The sequence below is a fragment of the Coregonus clupeaformis genome, unplaced genomic scaffold (genome assembly GCF_020615455.1).
Source record: "Coregonus clupeaformis isolate EN_2021a unplaced genomic scaffold, ASM2061545v1 scaf0641, whole genome shotgun sequence".
In the NCBI taxonomy this organism is placed as follows: domain Eukaryota; kingdom Metazoa; phylum Chordata; class Actinopteri; order Salmoniformes; family Salmonidae; genus Coregonus; species Coregonus clupeaformis.
The window spans coordinates 245,145-265,819 of record NW_025534096.1 but is presented as its reverse complement, the minus strand read 5'-3'; the positions used below and the strand labels follow the sequence as shown (position 1 = coordinate 265,819).

Genomic DNA, 20,675 nt, shown 5'->3' with positions numbered 1-20,675 from the left:
TGTGCATGTAGGGCCCGGACTACTGCATTTGCGGCCCGGGGTGCCAAAAATAATTTGATCGTGAACTTCCTGCATTTCAACACATTTGCCACAGTGCAGAGAGAAAATGTTCAGTTTTATAATGCTATTATACACATCCTGACATGAGGCTAAGAGAAAATATTGCAGTTCTAAAGCTTATTTCCTGCTATTCTACACATATTGCCATGAGGCTGAGAGAAAATTGTGCAGATTGAAAGCTAATTTCCTGCAATTCTACCCATTTTGCTATCGTATGCTATCTGGGGCCCCACCCAAAGAAAGGTTGGGGGCCCATTTGGAAATCCCGCTCTGAGTGCATTAGCTCAATCACTAGGCTATCCTAGATCCTGATAATCTGAGTAGTCTGAAACATTGAGTAGTATGAAACATTGAGTAGTCTGATAGTAGGCTAACTCTGCTCCCTCCCTGCAGCCTGCTATGCTGTGTGTGTGTGTGTGTGTGTGTGTGTGTGTGTGTGTGTGTGTGTGTGTGTGTGTGTGTGTGTGTGTGTGTGTGTGTGTGTGTGTGTGTGTGTGTGTGTGTGTGTGTGTGTGTTTGTGTGCGTGTGTGTGTGTGTGTGTGTGTGTGTGTGTGTGTGTGTGTGTGTGTGTTTGTGTGCGTGTGTGTGTGTGTGTGAATAAACATGAACACGGTGTCCTGTATATAAGGTCAGGTCTCAGTCTAGTAAATAAGCCCTTTCAACCCCACAACACGACTCAGTGACTGTAGCCTACATTCTGTACTGTCCTGTTGTGGTGTCAATCTGATCAGGGATCAGCAGGTAGGCTTCTAAGTGACATAACGCTTCCTGTCAGCCGGAGCCATCTGTTAACTTTCCTTCTAACACAGGCAGAGCCGCCTCTGCCTTTACGCAGACAACGTGCTGATGTCAAGGTCAGTCAGGGTCTCAACTTACTGTTGAGCGATAGCATAGTAGAACACACAAAGTGCTATTTTGAAATGTGGTTGTGCATCGCAGTTATCCTCTTGTTATGTCAGTTACTGACTGTCAATCAATTAGCCCATGTCAGCTAACATTTTATAGATTGCCAGTTATCTAAACCTCTAGCCAGTTATCTAAACCTTGTAGTAACGATGGCCAAATTATTGACCGGGCACGCAAGGCACGTGCCCATGGGGCCCCTGACCTCCAGTGGGCCCCCGTTTATTTTTCACTCAGATATCATATGATCATGACATACAGTACCAGTCTAAAGTTTGGACACACCTACTCATTCCAGGGTTTTTCTTTATTTTTACATTGTAGAATAATAATGAAGACATCAAAACTATGAAATAACACATATGGAATCACGTAGTAACCAAAAAAAGTGTTAAACAAATCAAAATATATTTTATATTTGAGATTCTTCAAATAGCCACCCCTTTGCCTTGATGACAGCTTCGCACACTCTTGGCATTCTCTCAACCAGCTTCACCTGGAATGCTTTTTCCAACAGTCTTGAAGGAGTTCCCACATATGCTGAGCACTTGTTGGCTGCTTTTCCTTCACTCTGCCGTCCGACTCATCCCAAACCATCTCAAATGGGTTGAGGTCGGGGGATTGTGGATGCCAGGTCATCTGATGCAGCACTCCATCACTCTCCTTCTTGGTAAAACAGCCCTTCCACAGCCTGGAGGTGTGTTGGGTCATTGTCCAGTTGAAAAACAAATGATAGTCCCACTAAGCCCAAACCAGATGGAATGGCGTATCGCTGAGAATGCTGTGGTAGCCATGCTGGTTAAGTGTGCCTTGAATTCTAAATAAATCACAGACAGTGTCACCAGCAAAACACCCCCAGACCATAACATCTCCTCCTCCATGCTTTATGGTGGGAACTACACATGCAGAGATAACCTGTTCACCCACACCGCGTCTCACAAAGACACGCGGTTTGAACCACAAATCTCCAATTTGGACTCCAGACACATTTCCACCAGTCTAATGTCCATTGCTCTGTGTTTCTTGGCCCAAGCATGTCTCGTCTTCTTATTGGTGTCCTTTAGTAGTGTTTTTTTGCAGAAATTCGACCATGAAGGCCTGATTCACACAGTTCCCTCTGAACAGTTGATGTTGAGATGTGTCTGTTACTTGAACTCTGTGAAGCATTTATTTGGGCTGCAATTTCTGGAGGCTGGTAACTCTAATGAACTTATCCTCTGCAGCAGAGGTAACTCTGGGTCTTCCATTCCCTTGGCAGTCTTCATGAGAGCCAGTTTCATCATAGTGCTTGATGGTTTTTCCAACTGCACTTGAAGAAACTTTCAAAGTTCTTGAAATGTTCAGTATTGACTGACCTTCATGTCTTAAAGTAATTATGGAATGTCGTTTCTCTTTGCTTATTTGAGCTGTTCTTGCCATAATATGGACTTGGTATTTTACCAAATAGGGCTATCTTCTGTATACCCCCTACCTTGTCACAACACAACTGATTGGCTCAAACGCATTAAGAAGGAAAGAAATTCCACAAATTCACTTTTAAGAAGGCACACCTGTTAATTGATGCATTCCAGGTGACTACCTCATGAAGCTGGTTGAGAGAATGCCAAGGGTGTGCAAAGCTGTCATCAAGGCAAAGGGTGGCTATTTGAAGAATCTCAAATATAAAATATATGTTGATTTGTTTAACACTTTTAGGTTACTACATGATTCCATATGTGTTATTTCATAGTTTTGATGTCTTCACTATTATTCTACAATGTAGAAAATAGTAAAATAAAGAAAAACCCTGGAATGAGTAGGTGTGTCCAAACTTTAGACTGGTACTGTAAGTCATGATCAAATGATATCTGAGTGAAAATAAACGGGGGCCCACTGAGGTCAGGGGCCCTGGGCACGTGCCTTGCGTGCTCGGTCAATAATTTGGCCATCGTTACTACAATGAGTAGGTGTGTCCAAAACTTTGACTGGTAGTGTAAGCCATGACAAAATGTGTAGAACTGCAGGGAATTACCTTTAAAACTGCAAATTCAGGACAACATTTTCTCTGCACCCCATGGCAAAATGTGTAGAATTGCAGGACAAAATGTTCTCTTTGCAGCCATGAGTGGGGCCACTAAATTGTTATGCCTGCGAGGTGGGGGCCCAAATCTCGCTTAGGGCCCCCAAAAACGCTAGAGGCGGTCTCTGTGTGTGTTTATATCCTGTAAGAGGATTTCAGAAGAAAGAATGATAAACCTGGGCCTCCTGCACTATTAAATACTCAATGTCCCGCCCACACTTGAAAAAACGAACATGTTTAGTCGATTTGAGGCATTCCACATTTGAAAAGAAATTCGCCCGACGGTAATAACTGTTTGCGGCGCGCTACACTTTGTTTTGATCCGATTGTTATCCTATTTTTTTTATCCACAGAGAATAAACGAATCTACAATTCACCCAGAAGCATAGGAGCTCGACGTTGTGCTAAACAATGTACTTGGTTTCTATCCTTTTCGCCAGTCTGGCCGTCACACCGCTAGTTCTTAAAAACTTTCTTTTCCTTACTTCTGGAAAGATGCCTTCTACCTCGCGGACTTGGTTCCGATTTTGCCGAAGTTTGTTTTACGGAGAGAAGGAAACCGTTATTTTGGTTTTTGGACCGTTTTTTGAGCAGTCCGCCGCTCATGCGGACAGACCGTTCATCGTGTTTGAAAATAAAACCTATTCGTATCAGGACACGGACAGAAGAAGCAACAAAATAGCCAACGCTTTACAGAGGCACTCGGAGCTGCGACCGGGGGATACCGTGGCTCTTTTTATGGGAAACGAACCTGCCTTCATCTTCACCTGGCTGGCCCTGGCCAAACTGGGATGTCCCGTAGCGCTTCTCAACCATAACATCAGATCTAGATCTCTGCTGCACTGCTTCAACTGTTGCAGCGCCAAGCTGCTCATAGCAGCCGCGGGTAAGTGACCAATACCCCAAGGCCTACCCGTTGGCCCTTCAGCAGGCGGATATCACTATCAAAGTAAACTCATCCCGAGGCTAATTCCTCATAGGTGGAAGTGTCTGGTTGAGATTACTACATTATGACAATAGGTGAAAATCACAGGTGTTGTTATGAGTTTATCAGAGACATGCACATCAGAGGATGGAATGAAAAAGACAAAGGTCTGCCATAGCCTATTGAAACTCAAATGATAATGATAATCAAATGATAATTCATGACTGTGGGGGCAAAAGTTAAAAATTTTCTCTGCAGTCTAGAACAGCTTGGAGTCCAGTTTTGATCAAGTATTGAATATTGAGTTCTTCTCTCAGAGCTGCAGGAAGCGGTGGAGGAGGTGCTTCCATCACTGAGGAGCAGAGGTGTGTGTGTACCTGATGACTAAACAGTGTGACACACCTGGCATGGAGGGCTTCTCTGACCAGGTGGAGGAAGCATCGGACACACCTCTCCCTCAGTCCCTCCGCTCGGACATCACCTTCAAAAGCCCTGCTGTCTACATCTACACCTCTGGGACCACAGGTGAGGCGGAGGGACAGAGGGGAAGGGAGAGGGAGGGATGAGGGGGAGGACAAGGGGAAGGAGAGGAGGGGTACAGGGGAAGGGAGAGAAGGGTACAGGTGAGGGGAGGGTACAGGTGAGGGGAGGACAGAGGAAGGGAGAGGGGGGTATAGGGGAGACAGAGGGAAGGGAGAGGGAGGGGTACAGGAGGGGAGGACAGAGGAAGGGAGAGGGAGGGGGTATGGGGGAGGAAGAGAGAGGGGAAGGGAGAGGGAGGAGGGGAGAGGGTATAGGGGAGGACAGAGGGAAGGGGAGAGGGAGGGGTACAGGTGAGGGGGGAGGACAGAGGGGAAGGGAGAGGGAGGGGGTATAGGTAAAGGAGGAGGAAGTGCTACACAGGTATGGTCTACTAGTCAGACATCACCTTCTAGAGCACTGCTTCTCTGCTTCCTCCTCTCTGTTTCCCTTTCTCCTTCTTCTTTTCTCTCCTCTGTCCCCCTGCTGCTTCCCTTCCCTCTCTCTTCTGCCTGAAGCAGCCACTGTCTATGAACAGCCCTCTCTCTTCTGCCTGAAGCAGCCACTGTATATGAACAGCCCCTCTCTCCTGCCAGTGCAGCTGTATAAGAACAGCCCTCTCTCTCCTGCCAGTGCCCATGCTACGAACAGCCCTCTCTCTCCTGCCAGTGCTCCTGTATATGAACAGCCCTCTCTCTCCTGCCAGTGCTCCTGTCTATGAACAGCCCTCTCTCTCCTGCCCAGTACTCCTGTCTATGAACAGCCCTCTCTCTCCTGCCAGTGCTCCTGTCTATGAACAGCCCTCTCTCTCCTGCCAGTGCTCCTGCATATGAACAGCCCTCTCTCTCCTGCCAGTGCTCCTGTATATGAACAGCCCTCTCTCTCCTGCCAGTGCTCCTGTATATGAACAGCCCTCTCTCTCCTGCCAGTGCTCCTGTCTATGAACAGCCCTCTCTCTCCTGCCAGTGCTCCTGTCTGTGAACAGCCCTCTCTCTCCTGCCAGTGCTCCTGTATATGAACAGCCCTCTCTCTCTCTGCCAGTGCTCCTGTATATGAACAGCCCTCTCTCCCTGCCAGTGCTCCTGTATATGAACAGCCCTCTCTCTCCTGCCAGTGCTCCTGTATAGAACAGCCCTCTCTCTCCTGCCAGTGCTCATGTATATGAACAGCCCTCTCTCCTGCCAGTGCTCCTGTCTATGAACAGCCCTCTCTCTCCTGCCAGTGCTCCTGTCTATGAACAGCCCTCTCTCTCCTGCCAGTGCTCCTGATATGAACAGCCCTCTCTTCTCCTGCCAGTGCTCCTGCTATGAGACAGCCCTCTCTCTCCTGCCAGTGCTCCCTGTATATGAACAGCCCTCTCTCTCCTGCCAGTGCTCCTGTATATGAACAGCCCTCTCTCTCCTGCCCAGTGCTCCTGTATATGAACAGCCCTCTCTCTCCTGCCAGTGCTCCTGTCTATGAACAGCCCTCTCTCCCTGCCAGTGCTCCTGTATATGAACAGCCCTCTCTCTCCTGCCAGTGCTCCTGTCTATGAACAGCCCTCTCTCCTGCCAGTGCTCCTGTCTATGAACAGCCCTCTCTCTCCTGCCAGTGCTCCTGTATATGAACAGCCCTCTCTCTCCTGCCAGTGCTCCTATCTATGAACAGCCCTCTCTCCCTGCCAGTGCTCCTGTCTATGAACAGCCCTCTCTCTCCTGCCAGTGCTCCTGTCTATGAACAGCCCCCTCTCTCCTGCCAGTGCTCCTGTCTATGAACAGCCCTCTCTCTCCTGCCAGTGCTCCTGTCTATGAACAGCCCTCTCTCTCCTGCCAGTGCTCCTGTCTATGAACAGCCCTCTCTCTCCTGCCAGTGCTCCTGTCTATGAACAGCCCTCTCTCTCTCTGCCAGTGCTCCTGTCTATGAACAGCCCTCTCTCTCCTGCCAGTGCTCCTGTCTATGAACAGCCCTCTCTCTCCCTGCCAGTGCTCTTGTATATGAACAGCCCCTCTCTCTCCTGCCAGTGCTCCTGTCTATGAACAGCCCTCTCTCTCCTGCCAGTGCTCCTGTATATGAACAGCCCTCTCTCTCCTGCCAGTGCTGCTGTATATTACATTTTACATTTCGAGATTTTAGTCATTTAGCAGATGCTCTTATCCAGAGCGACTTACAGTTAGTGAGTGCATACATTTTCATACTGGCCCCCTGTGGGAAACGAACCCACAACCCTGGCGTTGCAAGCGCCATGCTCTGCCAACTGAGCTACAGGGGACCTGTATATGAACAGCCTCTCTCTCTCCTGCTGTAATCACTCTCTCTCCTCTTTCTACTGCTCCTGTAGGTCTGCCTAAAGCAGCGGTAGTTAATCAGAACCGTCTTCGGGCTGCCCTGGCCGTGCTGGACTCCCACCGGTGTCACGCCTGGTGATGTCATCTACCTCAACCTGCCCTCTACCACACCGCGCTTCATCATCGGCTTCATGATCCATGCGAGACAGGTGAGTTTATACAGGATCTACTCGAGACAGGTGAGTTTATACAGGATCCATCGAGGCAGGTGAGTTCTACAGGATCCATCGAGACAGGTGAGTTTATACAGGATCTACTCGAGACAGGTGAGTTTATACAGGATCTATGTCGAGACAGGTGAGTTTTTACAGGATCCATCGAGACAGGTGAGTTTATGCAGAGATCCATCGAGACAGGTGAGTTTATATAGGATCCATCGAGACTGGTGAGTTTACACCGAGTGTACAAAACATTAAGAACACCTTCCTAATATTGGGTGCACCCACCTTTTGCCCTAAGAAGATACTCAATTTGTCAGGGGCATGGACTCTACAAGGTGTTGAAAGCATGTTGACTCCAATGCTTCCCACATTGTCAAGATGGCTGGGTGGTGGACCATTCTTGATACACACCGGATATTGTATTGTATGGAGGTATGTAGGTGGGTAGGGGGTTAATATTAGGGTAGTAGTATGTGGGTAGTGGGTAATATTGAGGTAGTAGGTGGGTAGGAGTATTTAGGGTAGTAGGTGGGTAGGGGGTAATATTGAGGTAGTAGGTGGTAGGGGTAATATTGGGGTAGTAGGTGGGTAGGGGGTAATATTGAGGTAGTAGGTGGAGGGGGTAATATTGGGGTAGTAGGTGGGTAGGGGTAATATTGAGGTAGTAGGTGGGTAGGGGGTAATATTGGGGTAGTAGGTGGGTAGGGGGTAATATTGAGGTATTAGGTGGGTAGGGGGTAATATTGGGGTAATAGGTGGGTAGGGGTAATATTGAGGTAGTAGGTGGGTAGGGGTAATATTGGGGTATTAGGTGGGTAGGGGTAATATTGAGGTAGTAGGTGGGTAGGGGGTAATATTGAGGTATTAGGTGGGTGAGGTAATATTGAGGTATTAGGTGGGTAGGGGGTAATATTGGGGTAGTAGGTGAGAGGGTATATTGAGGTAGTAGGTGGGTAGATATTGAGGTAGTAGGTGGGTAGGGGGTAATATTGAGGGTAGTAGGTGGGTAGGGGTAATATTGGGGTAGTAGGTGGGTAGGGGGTATATTGGGGGTAGTAGGTGGGTAGGGGGGTAATATTGAGTTAGTAGGTGGGTAGTGGGGTAATATTGGGATTAGGTGGGTAGGGGTAATATTGAGGTAGTAGGTGGGTAGGGGGTAATATTGAGGGTAGTAGGTGGGTAGGGGGTAATATTGGGGTAGTAGGTGGGTAGGTGTAATATTGTGGGTAGTAGGTGGGTAGGGGTAATATTGAGAGTAGTAGGTGTGGGTAGGGGTAATATTGGGGTAGTAGGTGGTGGGGGTAATATTGGGGTAGTAGGTGGGTAGGGGGTAATATTGGGGTAGTAGGTGTGTAGGGGGTAATATTGAGGTAGTAGGTGGGTAGGGGGTAATATTGGGGTAGTAGGTGGGTGAGGTAATATTGGTATTAGGTGGGTAGGGGGTAATATTGAGGTAGTAGGTGGGTAGGGGGTAATATTGTGGGGTAGTAGGTGGGTAGGGGCTAATATTGAGGGCAGTAGGTGGGTAGAGGTAATATTGGGGGTAGTAGGTGGGTAGGGGTAATATTGGGGTAGTGGGTGGGTAGGGGGCATATTGAGGTAGTAGGTGGGTAGGGGGTAATATTGGGGTAGTAGGTGGGTAGGGGGCTAATATTGGGGTAGTAGGTGGGTAGGGGGTAATATTGGGGTAGTAGGTGGGTAGGGGGTAATATTGGGGTAGTAGGTGGGTGGGGGTAATAGTATGGAGGTAGTAGGTGGGTAGGCATATTGGGGTAGTAGGTGGTAGGGGCTAATATTGGGGTAGTAGGTGGGTAGGGTAATATTGAGGTAGTAGGTGGGTAGGGTAATATTGGGGTAGTAGGTGGGTAGTGGGGTAATATTGAGGTAGTAGGTGGGTAGGGGGTAATATTGGATGTAGTAGGTGGGTAGGGGTAATATTGGTATTAGGTGGGAGGGGTAATATTGGGGTAGTAGGTGGGTAGGGGTAATATTGAGGTAGTAGGTGGGTAGGGGTAATATTGAGGTAGTGTGTGGGTTGGGGGTAATATTAGGGTAGTAGGTGGGTAGGGGTAATATTGGGGTATTAGGTGGGTAGGGGTAATATTGAGGTAGTAGGTGTGTAGAGGGTATATTGGGGTATTAGGTGGGTAGGGGCAATATTGGGGGTAGTAGGTGGGTAGGGGTAATATTGGGGTAGTAGGTGGGTAGTGGGGTAATATGAGGTAGTAGGTGGGTAGGGGGTAATATTGAGGTAGTAGGTGGTAGGGGTAATATTGAGGTAGTGTGTGGGTTGGGAAATATGAGGCAGCAGTGGGTAGGGGGTATATTGGGGTATTAGGTGGGTAGGGGTATATTGAGGTAGTAGGTGGGTAGGGGTATATTGAGGTAGTGTGTGGGTTGGGGGTAATATTGAGGTAGTAGGTGGGTAGGGGGGTAACATTGGGGTATTAGGTGGGTAGAGGGGGTAATATTGGGGTATTAGGTGGGTAGGGGGTGTATTGAGGTAGTAGGTGGGTAGAGGGTAATATTGAGGTAGTGTGTGGGTTGGGGGTAATATTGAGGTAGTAGGAGGGTAGGGGGTAATATTGGGGTATTAGGTGGGTAGGGGTAATATTGAGGTAGTAGGTGTGTAGGGGGTAATATTGGGGTATTAGGTGGGTAGGGGGGTAATATTGGGGTAGTAGGTGGGTAGGGGTAATATTGGGGTAGTAGGTGGGTAGTGGGGTAATATTGAGGTAGTAGGTGGGTAGGGGGTAATATTGAGGTAGTAGGTGGGTAGGGGCATATTGAGGTAGTGTGGGTTGGGGGTAATATTGAGGTAGTAGGTGGGTAGGGATAATATTGGGGTATTAGGTGGGTAGGGGGTATATTGAGGTAGTAGGTGTGTAGGCGTAATATTGGGGATTAGGTGGGTAGGGGGTAATATTGGGGTAGTAGGTGGGTAGGGGGTAATATTGGGGTAGTAGGTGGGTAGTGGGGTAATATTGAGGTAGTAGGTAGAAGTGGGGTAATATTGAGGTATTAGGTGGGTAGGGGGTAATATTAAGGGTAGTAGGTGGGTAGGGGGTAATATTGAGGTAGTAGGTGGTAGGGGGTAATATTGGGGTATTAGGTGGGTAGGGGTAATATTGAGGTATTAGGTGGGTAGGGGTAATATTGGGGTATTAGGTGGGTAGGGGTAATATTGAGGTAGTAGAGTGGGTAGTGTGTAATATTGAGGTATTAGGTGGGTAGGGGAATATTTGTGAGATAGTAGGTGGGTAGGGGGTAATATTGAGGTAGTAGGTGTGAGGGTAATATTGGGGTATTAGGTGGTAGGGGGTAATATTGAGGTATTAGGTGTGTAGGGGCTAATGTGGTAGTAGGTGGGTAGGGGTAATATTGGGGTAGTATGTGGGTAGTGGGGTAATATTAGGGTAGTAGGTGGGTAGGGGTAATATTGGGGGTAGTATGTGGGTAGTGGGGTAATATTAGGGTAGTAGGTGGGTAGGGGTAAATTTGGGGTAGTAGGTGGGTAGGGGTAATATTGGGTAGTAGGTGGTAGGGAATATTGGGGCAGTAGGTGGCTAGTGGGGTAATATTGGGGTAGTAGGTGGTAGGGGCTAATATTGGGGTATTAGGTGGGTAGGGGGAATATTGAGGTAGTAGGTGGGTAGGGGGTAATATTGTGAGGTAGTAGGTGTATGGGGGCTAATATTGGGGTATTAAGTGGGTAGGGGGTAATATTGAGGTATTAGGTGTGTAGGGGCTAATATTGGGGTAGTAGGTGGGTAGGGGTAATATTGGGGTAGTAGGTGGGTAGGGGGTAATATTGGGGTAGTAGGTGGGTAGGGGGTAATTTTGGGGTATTAGGTGGGTGGGGGTAATATTGGGGTAGTAGGTGGGTAGGGGTAATATTGAGGTAGTAGGTGGGTAGGGGGTATATTGGGGTAGTAGGTGGGTAGAGGTAATATTGAGGTAGTAGGTGGGTAGTGGGTAATATTGAGGTATTAGGTGGGTAGGGGTAATATTGAGGTATTAGGTGGGTAGTGGGTAATATTGAGGATTAGGTGGGTAGGGGTAATATTGGGGTAGTAGGTGTGTAGGGGGGCTAATATTGAGGTAGTAGGTGGGTAGGGGTAATATTGGGGTATTAGGTGGTAGGGGTAATATTGGGGTAGTAGGTGGGTAGGGGTAATATTGAGGTAGTAGGTGGGTAGGGTAATATTGGGGTATTAGGTGGGTAGGGGTAATATTGGGGTAGTAGGTGGGTAGGGGGTAATATTGAGGTATTAGGTAGGTAGTGGGTAATATTGGGGTATTAGGTGGGTAGGAGATAATATTGAGGTATTAGGTAGGTAGGGGAAATATTGAGGTATTAGGTGGTGGGGTAATATTGAGGTAGTAGGTGTGTAGGGGGTAATATTGGGGTAGTAGGTGGGTAGGGGGTAATATTGGGGTAGTAGGTGGGTAGGGGGCAATATTGGGGTATTAGGTGGGTAGGGGGTAATATTGAGGTAGTAGGTGGGTAGGGGTAATATTGGGGTATTAGGTGGGTAGGGGGTAATATTGAGGTAGTAGGTGGGTAGGGGGTAATATTGAGGTAGTAGGTGGGTAGGGGGTAATATTGAGGTATTAGGTGGTAGGGGGTAATATTGAGGTATTAGGTGGGTAGGGGTAATATTGGGGTATTAGGTGGGTAGGGGGTAATATTGAGGTATTAGGTGGGTAGGGGGTAATATTGGGGTATTAGGTGGGTAGGGGGTAATATTGAGGTAGTAGGTGGGTAGGGGTATATTGGAGGGTAGTAGGTGGGTAGGGGTAATATTGGGGTAGTAGGGTGGGTGGCTAATATTGGGGTAGTAGGTGGGTAGGGGGTAATATTGGGGTAGTAGGTGGGTAGGGGGTAATATTGGGGTAGTAGGTGGGTAGGGGTAATATTGAGGTAGTAGGTGGGTAGGGGTAATATTGGGGTAGTAGGTGGGTAGGGCTAATATTGGGGTAGTAGGTGGGTAGGGGGGTAATATTGGGGTAGTAGGTGGGTAGGGGTAATATTGGGGTAGTAGGTGGGTAGGGGTAATATTGAGGTAGTAGGTGGGTAGGGTAATATTGGGGTAGTAGGTGGGTAGGGCTAATATTGGGGAGTAGGTGGGTAGGGGTAATATTGAGGTAGTAGGTGGGTAGGGGTAATATTGGGGTAGTAGGTGGGAGTGGGGTAATATTGGAGGTAGTAGGTGGGTAGGGATATTGAGTGAGTAGGTGGGTAGAGTATATTGGTATTAGGTGGGTAGGTATATTGGGGTAGTAGGTGGGTAGGGGGGTAATATTGAGGTAGTAGGTGGGTAGGGGGTAAGTATTGAGGTAGTGTGTGGGTTGGGGGGTAATATTGGAGGTAGTAGGTGGGTAGGGGGTAATATTGGGGTATTAGTGGGTAGGGGTAATATTGAGGTAGTAGGTGTGTAGGGGTAATATTGGGGTATTAGGTGGGTAGGGGTAATATTGGGGTAGTAGGTGGGTAGGGGGTAATATTGGGGTGGTAGGTGGGTAGTGGGGAATATTGAGGTAGTAGGTGGGTAGAGGGGTAATATTGAGGTAGTGTGTGGGTTGGGTAATGCATTGAGGTAGTAGGTGGGTAGGGGTAGTGTTGGGGTATTAGGTGGGTAGGGGGTAATATTGAGGTAGTAGGTGTGTAGGGGTAATATTGGGGTATTAGGTGGGTAGGGGGGTAATATTGGGGTAGTAGGTGGGTAGGGGGTAATATTGGGGTAGTAGGTGGGTAGTGGGGGTAATATTGAGGTAGTAGGTAGGTAGTGGGGGTAATATTGAGGTATTAGGTGGGTAGGGGGTAATATTGGGGTAGTAGGTGGGTAGGGGGTAATATTGAGGTAGTAGGTGGGTAGGGGTAATATTGGGGTATTAGGTGGGTGGGTAAGTATTAGGGGTATTAGGTAGGGGGTAATATTGAGGTAGTAGGTGTGTAGGGGGTAATATTGGGTAATAGGTGGGTAGGGGGTAATATTGGGGTAGTAGGTGGGTGGGGTAATATGGGGGTAGTAGGTGGGTAGTGCATATTGAGGTAGTAGGTAGGTAGTGGGGTAATATTGAGGTATTAGGTGGGTGAGGGTAATATTGGGGTAGTAGGTGGGTAGGGGTGATATTGAGGTAGTAGGTGGGTAGGGGGTAATATTGGAGGTAGTGTGTGGGTTGGGGGTGATATTGAGGTAGTAGGTGGGTAGGGGTATATTGGGGTATTAGGTGGGTAGGGGTAATATTGAGGGTAGTAGGTGTGTAGGGGGTAATATTGGGGTATTAGGTGGGTAGGGGTACATTGGGGGTAGTAGGTGGGTAGGGGTAATATTGGGGTAGTAGGTGGGTAGTGGGGTAATATGTGAGGTAGTAGGTGGGTAGGGGGTAATATTGAGGTGGTAGGTGGGTGGGGGTAACATTGAGGTAGTGTGTGGGTTGGGGGTAAATTGAGGTAGTAGGTGGGTAGGGGGTACATTGGGGCATTAGGTGGGTAGGGGTAATATTGAGGTAGTAGGTGTGTAGTGAATATTGGGGTCATTAGGTGGGTAGGGGTATTGGGTAGTAGGTGGGTAGGGGGGTAATATTGGGGTAGTAGGTGGGTAGTGGGGTAATATTGAGGTAGTAGGTAGGTAGTGGGGTAATATTGGAGGTATTAGGTGGGTAGGGGGTATATTGGGGTAGTAGGTGGGTAGGGGGTAATATTGAGGTAGTAGGTGGTAGGGGGTAATATTGGGGTATTAGGTGGGTAGGGGTAATATTGAGGTATTAGGTGGGTAGGGGGTAATATTGGGGTATTAGGTGGGTAGGGGGTAATATTGAGGTAGTAGGTGGGTAGTGGGTAATATTGAGGTATTAGGTGGGTAGGGGGTAAACATTGAGGTAGTAGGTGGGTAGGGGGAATATTGAGGTAGTAGGTGGGTAGGGGGTAATATTGGGGTATTAGGTGGGTAGGGGGTAATATTGAGGTATTAGGTGTGTAGGGGCTAATATTGGGGTAGTAGGTGGGTAGGGGTAATATTGGGGTAGTATGTGGGTAGTGGGGTAATATTAGGTAGTAGGTGGGTAGGGGTAATATTGGGGTAGTATGTGGCAGTGGGTAATATTGGGGTATTAGGTGGGTAGGGCGTAATATTGGGTAGTAGGTGGGTAGGGGTAAATTGGGGCTAGTAGGTGGGTAGGGGGTAATATTGGGGTAGTAGGTGGTAGGGGTAATATTGAGGTAGTAGGTGGGTAGGGGTAATATTGAGGTAGTAGGTGGAGGTAGGGTAATATTGGGGTAGTAGGTGGGTAGTGGGGTAATATTGGGGTAGTAGGTGGGTAGGGGGTAATATTGGGGTAGTAGGTGGGTAGGGGTAATATTGGGGTATTAGGTGGGTAGGGGTAATATTGAGGCAGTAGGTGGGTAGGGGTTAATATTGGGGTAGTAGGTGTGTAGGGGCCAATATTGGGGTATTAGGTGTGGGTAGGGGGTAATATTGAGGTATTAGTGTGTAGGGGCTAATATTGGGGTAGTAGGTGGGTAGGGGGTAATATTGGGGTAGTAGGTGGGTAGGGGGTAATATTGGGGTAGTAGGTGGGTAGGGGGTAATATTGGGGTATTAGGTGGGTAGGGGGTAATATTGGGGTAGTAGGTGGGTAGGGGGTAATATTGAGGTAGTAGGTGGGTAGGGGTAATATTGGGGTAGTAGGTGGGTAGGGGGTAATATTGAGGTAGTAGGTGGGTAGTGGGTAATATTGAGGTATTAGGTGGGTAGGGGGTAATATTGAGGTATTAGGTGGGTAGTGGGTAATATTGAGGTATTAGGTGGGTAGGGGTAATATTGGGGTAGTAGGTGTGGTAGGGGAATATTGAGGTAGTAGGTGGGTAGGGGGTAATATTGGGGTATTAGGTGGTAGGGGATATTGGGGTAGTAGGTGGGTAGGGGTAATATTGAGGTAGTAGGTGGGTAGGGGGTAATATTGGGGTATTAGGTGGGTAGGGGGTAATATTGGGGTAGTAGGTGGGTAGGGGGTAATATTGAGGTATTAGGTAGGTAGTGGGGTAATATTGGGGTATTAGGTGGGTAGGAGATAATATTGAGGTATTAGGTAGGTAGTGGGGTAATATTGAGGTATTAGGTGGGTAGGGGGTAATATTGAGGTAGTAGGTGTGTAGGGGGTAATATTGGGGTAGTAGGTGGGTAGGGGTAATATTGGGGTAGTAGGTGGGTAGGGGGGTAATATTGGGGTATTAGGTGGGTAGGGGGTAATATTGAGGTAGTAGGTGGGTAGGGGGTAATATTGGGGTATTAGGTGGGTAGGGGGTAATATTGAGGTATTAGGTGGTAGGGGGTAATATTGGGGTATTAGGTGGGTAGGGGGTAATATTGAGGTAGTAGGTGGGTAGGGGGTAATATTGGGGTATTAGGTGGGTAGGGGGTAATATTGAGGTAGTAGGTGGGTAGGGGGTAATATTGGGGTAGTAGGTGGGTAGGGGGTAATATTGGGGTAGTAGGTGGGTAGGGGTAATATTGGGGTAGTAGGTGGGTAGGGGGGTAATATTGAGGTAGTAGGTGGGTAGGGGGTAATATTTTATGAGGTAGTAAGTGGGTAGAGGCAATATTGAGGTAGTAGGTGGGTAGAGGCAATATTGGGGTAGTAGGTGGGTAGGGGGTAATATTGAGGTAGTAGGTGGGTAGGGGGTAATATTTTATGAGGTAGTAGGTGGGTAGAGGCAATATTGAGGTAGTAGGTGGGTAGAGGCAATATTGAGGTAGTAGGTGGGTAGAGGCAATATTGAGGTAGTAGGTGGGTAGGGGGTAATATTTTATGAGGTAGTAGGTGGGTAGAGGCAATATTGAGGTAGTAGGTGGGTAGAGGCAATATTGAGGTAGTAGGTGGGTAGAGGCAATATTGAGGTAGTAGGTGTGTAAGGGGTAATGTTAAGGTCTGTGGCTTGGCCTTTCTAGTTGAAGCCATTTACTTAGCCATTTACTCCCCCCCCTCCCACGGAAGGGGAAATCAAATGAAAGAGGTCCTTGTGCATGTAAACCCGGGTTATCTCAACACAGCCAAAGCCACTGGGCAGAAAAAACAGCAAACGAGTTGGCTCGCCACTTCTTTCTTTTCTGCTCCGTCCCAACTGCCACCCTTTTCTCTTCAGAGTGCACTAATTTTGACTAAGGCCTATTGGGCTCTGGTCAAAAGTAGTGCACTGTGTAGGGAAAAGGGTGCCATTTGAGATGCCAATTCTCTTAGTGAGACCGTTTTCCTGAGTTTTCCAAGTGGGCTATAGTTCATTTCACTCTTCTGTTTGACCTCAGAGCAGAGTTACTAATTGAAGGGATATTTAATCACGTGGTGAAAACAAAACAGCCTCTTTTACCTTGTTATGTCTGATAGAACTGTGGTTCTGGAATGTCAGAGTTGGTTTAAGGCCAGCCCAGGTTTCCCCCCTCACCACTTAACATGACCAGGAAAATCTCCTGGCTTTAGTTATAGACTATGATTAGGGCCCAGAGTTTCCCCTCACCACGTAATCTGACCAGGACAGACTCTAAACAAGACTCTAGTTATAGACTATGATTAGGGCCCAGAGTTTCCCCTCACCACGTAATCTGACCAGGACAGACTCTAGTTATAGACTATGATTAGGGGCCCAGAGTTTCCCCTCACCATGTAATCTGACCAGGACAGACTCTAAACAAGACTCTAGTTATAGACTATGATTAGGGCCCAGAGTTTCCCCTCACCACGTAATCTGACCAGGACAGACTCTAGTTATAGACTATGATTAGGGCCCAGAGTTTCCCCTCACCACGTAATCTGACCAGGACAGACTCTAAACAAGACTCTAGTTATAGACTATGATTAGGGCCCAGAGTTTCCCCTCACCACGTAATCTGACCAGGACAGACTCTAGTTATAGACTATGATTAGGGCCCAGAGTTTCCCCTCACCATGTAATCTAACCAGGACAGACTCTAAAACAAGACTCTAGTTATAGACTATGATTAGGGCCCAGAGTTTCCCCTCACCACGTAATCTGACCAAGACAGACTCTAGTTATAGACTATGATTAGGGCCCAGAGTTTCCCCCTCACCACGTAATCTGACCAGGACAGACTCTAGTTATAGACTATGATTAGGGCCCAGAGTTTCCCTCACCACGTAATCTGACCAGGACAGACTCTAAACAAGACTCTAGTTATAGACTATGATTAGGGCCCAGAGTTTCCCCATCACGTAATCTGACCAGGACAGACTCTAAACAAGACTCTAGTTATGGTCTAATGTATAACTGGGGCCTGGAGGTTGCCCAGAGGTTGATTGTAATTGCTCTGGATATAACTAATGTTTGATGCTAAATGACTAAAATGTAAATTGAGACATTAGAAGGAGCACGCCCCATCCACATCGACAGGGCCGCATTGGAGAAGGTGAAAAGCTTCAAGTTCCACGGCGTACACATCACTGACAATCTGAAATGGTCTATCCACACAGACAATGTGGTGAAAAGGTGCAACAGCGCCTCTTCAACCTCAGGAGGCTGAAGAAATTTGGCTTGGCTCCTCACAAACTTCTACAGATGCACCAAAAGATGCACCATAATGGAACACTGGTCACTTTAATAATGGAACACTGGTCACTTTAATAATGGAACACTGGTCACTTTAATAATGGAACACTGGTCACTTTAATAACGGACCACTGGTCACTTTAATAATGGAACACTGGTCACTTTAATAATGGAACACTGGTCACTTTAATAATGGAACACTGGTCACTTTAATAATGGAACACTGGTCACTTTAATAATGGAACACTGGTCACTTTAATAACGGACCACTGGTCACTTTAATAATGGAACACTGGTCACTTTAATAATGGAACACTGGTCACTTTAATAATGGAACACTGGTCACTTTAATAATGGAACACTGGTCACTTTAATAATGGAACACTGGTCACTTTAATAATGGAACACTGGTCACTTTAATAATGGAACACTGGTCACTTTAATAATGGAACACTGGTCACTTTAATAATGGAACACTGGTCACTTTAATAATGTTTACATACCGTTTTACCCATTTCATATGTATATACTGTATTCTAGTCAAGGTCAGTACAGGTGCATCAAAGCTGAGACCGAGATACTGAAAAACAGCTTCTATCTCAAGGTCATCACTGTTAAATAGTCACCACTATCTGGCCTACGCCCAGTACCCTGCCCTGAACTTTAGTCACTGTCACTAGACGGCTACCACCCGGTTACTCTACCATGCACCTTAGAGGCTGCTGCCCTATGCACATACAGTGAGGGAAAAAAGTATTTGATCCCCTGCTGATTTTGTAAGTTTGCCCACTCACAAAGACATGATCAGTCTATAATTTTAATGGTAGGTTTATTTGAACAGTGAGAGACAGAATAACAACAAAAAAATCCAGAAAAACACATGTCAAAAATGTTATAAATTGATTTGCATTTTAATGAGGGAATTAAGTATTTGACCCCTCTGCAAAACATGACTTAGTACTTGGTGGCAAAACCCTTGTTAGCAATCACAGAGGTCAGACATTTCTTGTAGTTGGCCACCAGGTTTGCACACATCTCAGGAGGGATTTTGTCCCACTCTTCTTTGCAGATCTCCTCCAAGTCATTAAGGTTTCGAGGCTGACGTTTGGCAACTCGAACCTTCAGCTCCCTCCACAGATTTTCTATGGGATTAAGGTCTGGAGACTGGCTAGGCCACTCCAGGACCTTAATGTGCTTCTTCTTGAGCCACTCCTTTGTTGCCTTGGCCGTGTGTTTTGGGTCATTGTCATGCTGGAATACCCATCCATGACCCATTTTCAATGCCCTGGCTGAGGGAAGGAGGTTCTCACCCAAGATTTGACGGTATGGCCCCGTCCATCGTCCCTTTGATGCAGTGAAGTTGTCCTGTCCTCTTAGCAGAAAAAACACCCCCAAAGCATAATGTTTCCACCTCCATGTTTGACGGTGGGGATGGTGTTCTTGAGTCATAGGCAGCATTCCTCCTCCTCCAAACACGGCGAGTTGAGTTGATGCCAAAGAGCTCGATTTTGGTCTCATCTGACCACAACACTTTCACCCAGTCCTCCTCTGAATCATTCATATGTTCATTGGCAAACTTCAGACGGCCCTGTATGTGCTTTCTTGAGCAGGGGTACCTTGTAGGGCGCTGCAGGATTTCAGTCCTTCACGCGTAGTGTGTTACCTATTGTTTCTTGGTGACTATGGTCCCAGCTGCCTTGAGATCATTGACAAGATCCTCCCGTGTAGTTCTGGGCTGATTCCACCGTTCTCATGATCATTGCAACTCCACAAGGTGAGATCTTGCATGGAGCCCCAGGCCGAGGGTGATTGACAGTTCTTTTGTGTTTCTTCCATTTGGCGAATAATCGCACTAACTGTTGTCACCTTCTCACCAAGCTGCTTAGCGATGGTCTTTTAGCCAATTCCAGCCTTGTGTAGGTCTACAATCTTGTCCCTGACATCCCTGGAGAGCTCTTTGGTCTTGGCCATGGTGGAGAGTTTGGAATCTGATTGATTGATTGCTTCTGTGGACAGGTGTCTTTTATACAGGTAACAAGCTGAGATTAAGAGCACTCCCTTTAAGCGTGAGCTCCTAATCTCAGCTCGTTACCTGTATAAAACTATGGTTGTACATACAGTAACTTCGGAAAGTATTCAGACCCCTTGACTTTTTTCACATTTTGTTACATTACAGCCTTATTCTAAAATGGATTAAATAAAACAATTTCCTCCCCAATCTACACACAATACCCCATAATGACAAAGCGAAAACAGGTTTTTAGATTTTTTTTGCAAATGTATTAAAAATAAAAAACAGAAATATCATATTTACATAAGTATTCAGACCCTTTGCTATGAGACTAGAAATTGAGCTGAGGTGCATCCTGTTTCCATTGATCATCCTTGAGATGTTTCTACAACTTGATTGGAGTCCACCTGTGGTAAATTCAATTGATTGGACATGATTTGGAAAGGCACACACCTGTCTATATAAGATCCCACAGTTGACAGTGCATGTCCGAGCAAAAACCAAGCCATGAGATCGAAAGAATTGTCCGTAGAGCTCCGAGACAGGATTGTGTCGCGGCACAGATCTGGGGAAGGGTGCCAAAAAAATTCTGCAGCATTGAAGGTTCCCAAGAACACAGTGGCCACCATCATTCTTAAATGGAAGAAGTTTGGGAATGGAAGAAGTTTGAACCACCAAGACTCTGGCCGCCCGCCAAACTGAGCAATCGGGGAGAAGGGCCTTGGTCAGGGAGGTGACCAAGAATCGGATGGTCACTCTGAAAGAGCTCTAGAGTTCCTCTGTGGAGATGGGAGAACCTTCCAGAAGGACAACCATCTCTGCAGCACTCCACCAATCAGGCCTTTATGGGAGAGTGGCCGAGACGGAAGCCTCTCCTCAGTAAAAGGCACATGACAGCCCACTTGGATTTTGCCAAAATACACAAGACTCTCAGACCATGAGAAACAAGATTCTCTGGTCTGATGAAATCAAGATTGAACCTCTTTGGCCTGAATGCCAAGCGTCACGCCTGGAGGAAACCTGGCACCATCCCTACGGTGAAGCATGGTGGTGGAAGCATCATGCTTTGGGGATGTTTTCAGCGGCAGGGACTGGGAGACTAGTCAGGATCGAGGCAAAGATGAACAGAGAAAAGTACAGAGAGATCC

General features: G+C 47.2%; 1 pseudogene; it reads left to right on the top strand.

Moving 5' to 3' along the window:
• The first annotated feature begins 3,353 nt into the window (after positions 1–3,353).
• Positions 3,354–20,675, top strand: part of LOC123485270 — a 46,539-nt pseudogene continuing 29,217 nt past the window's right edge.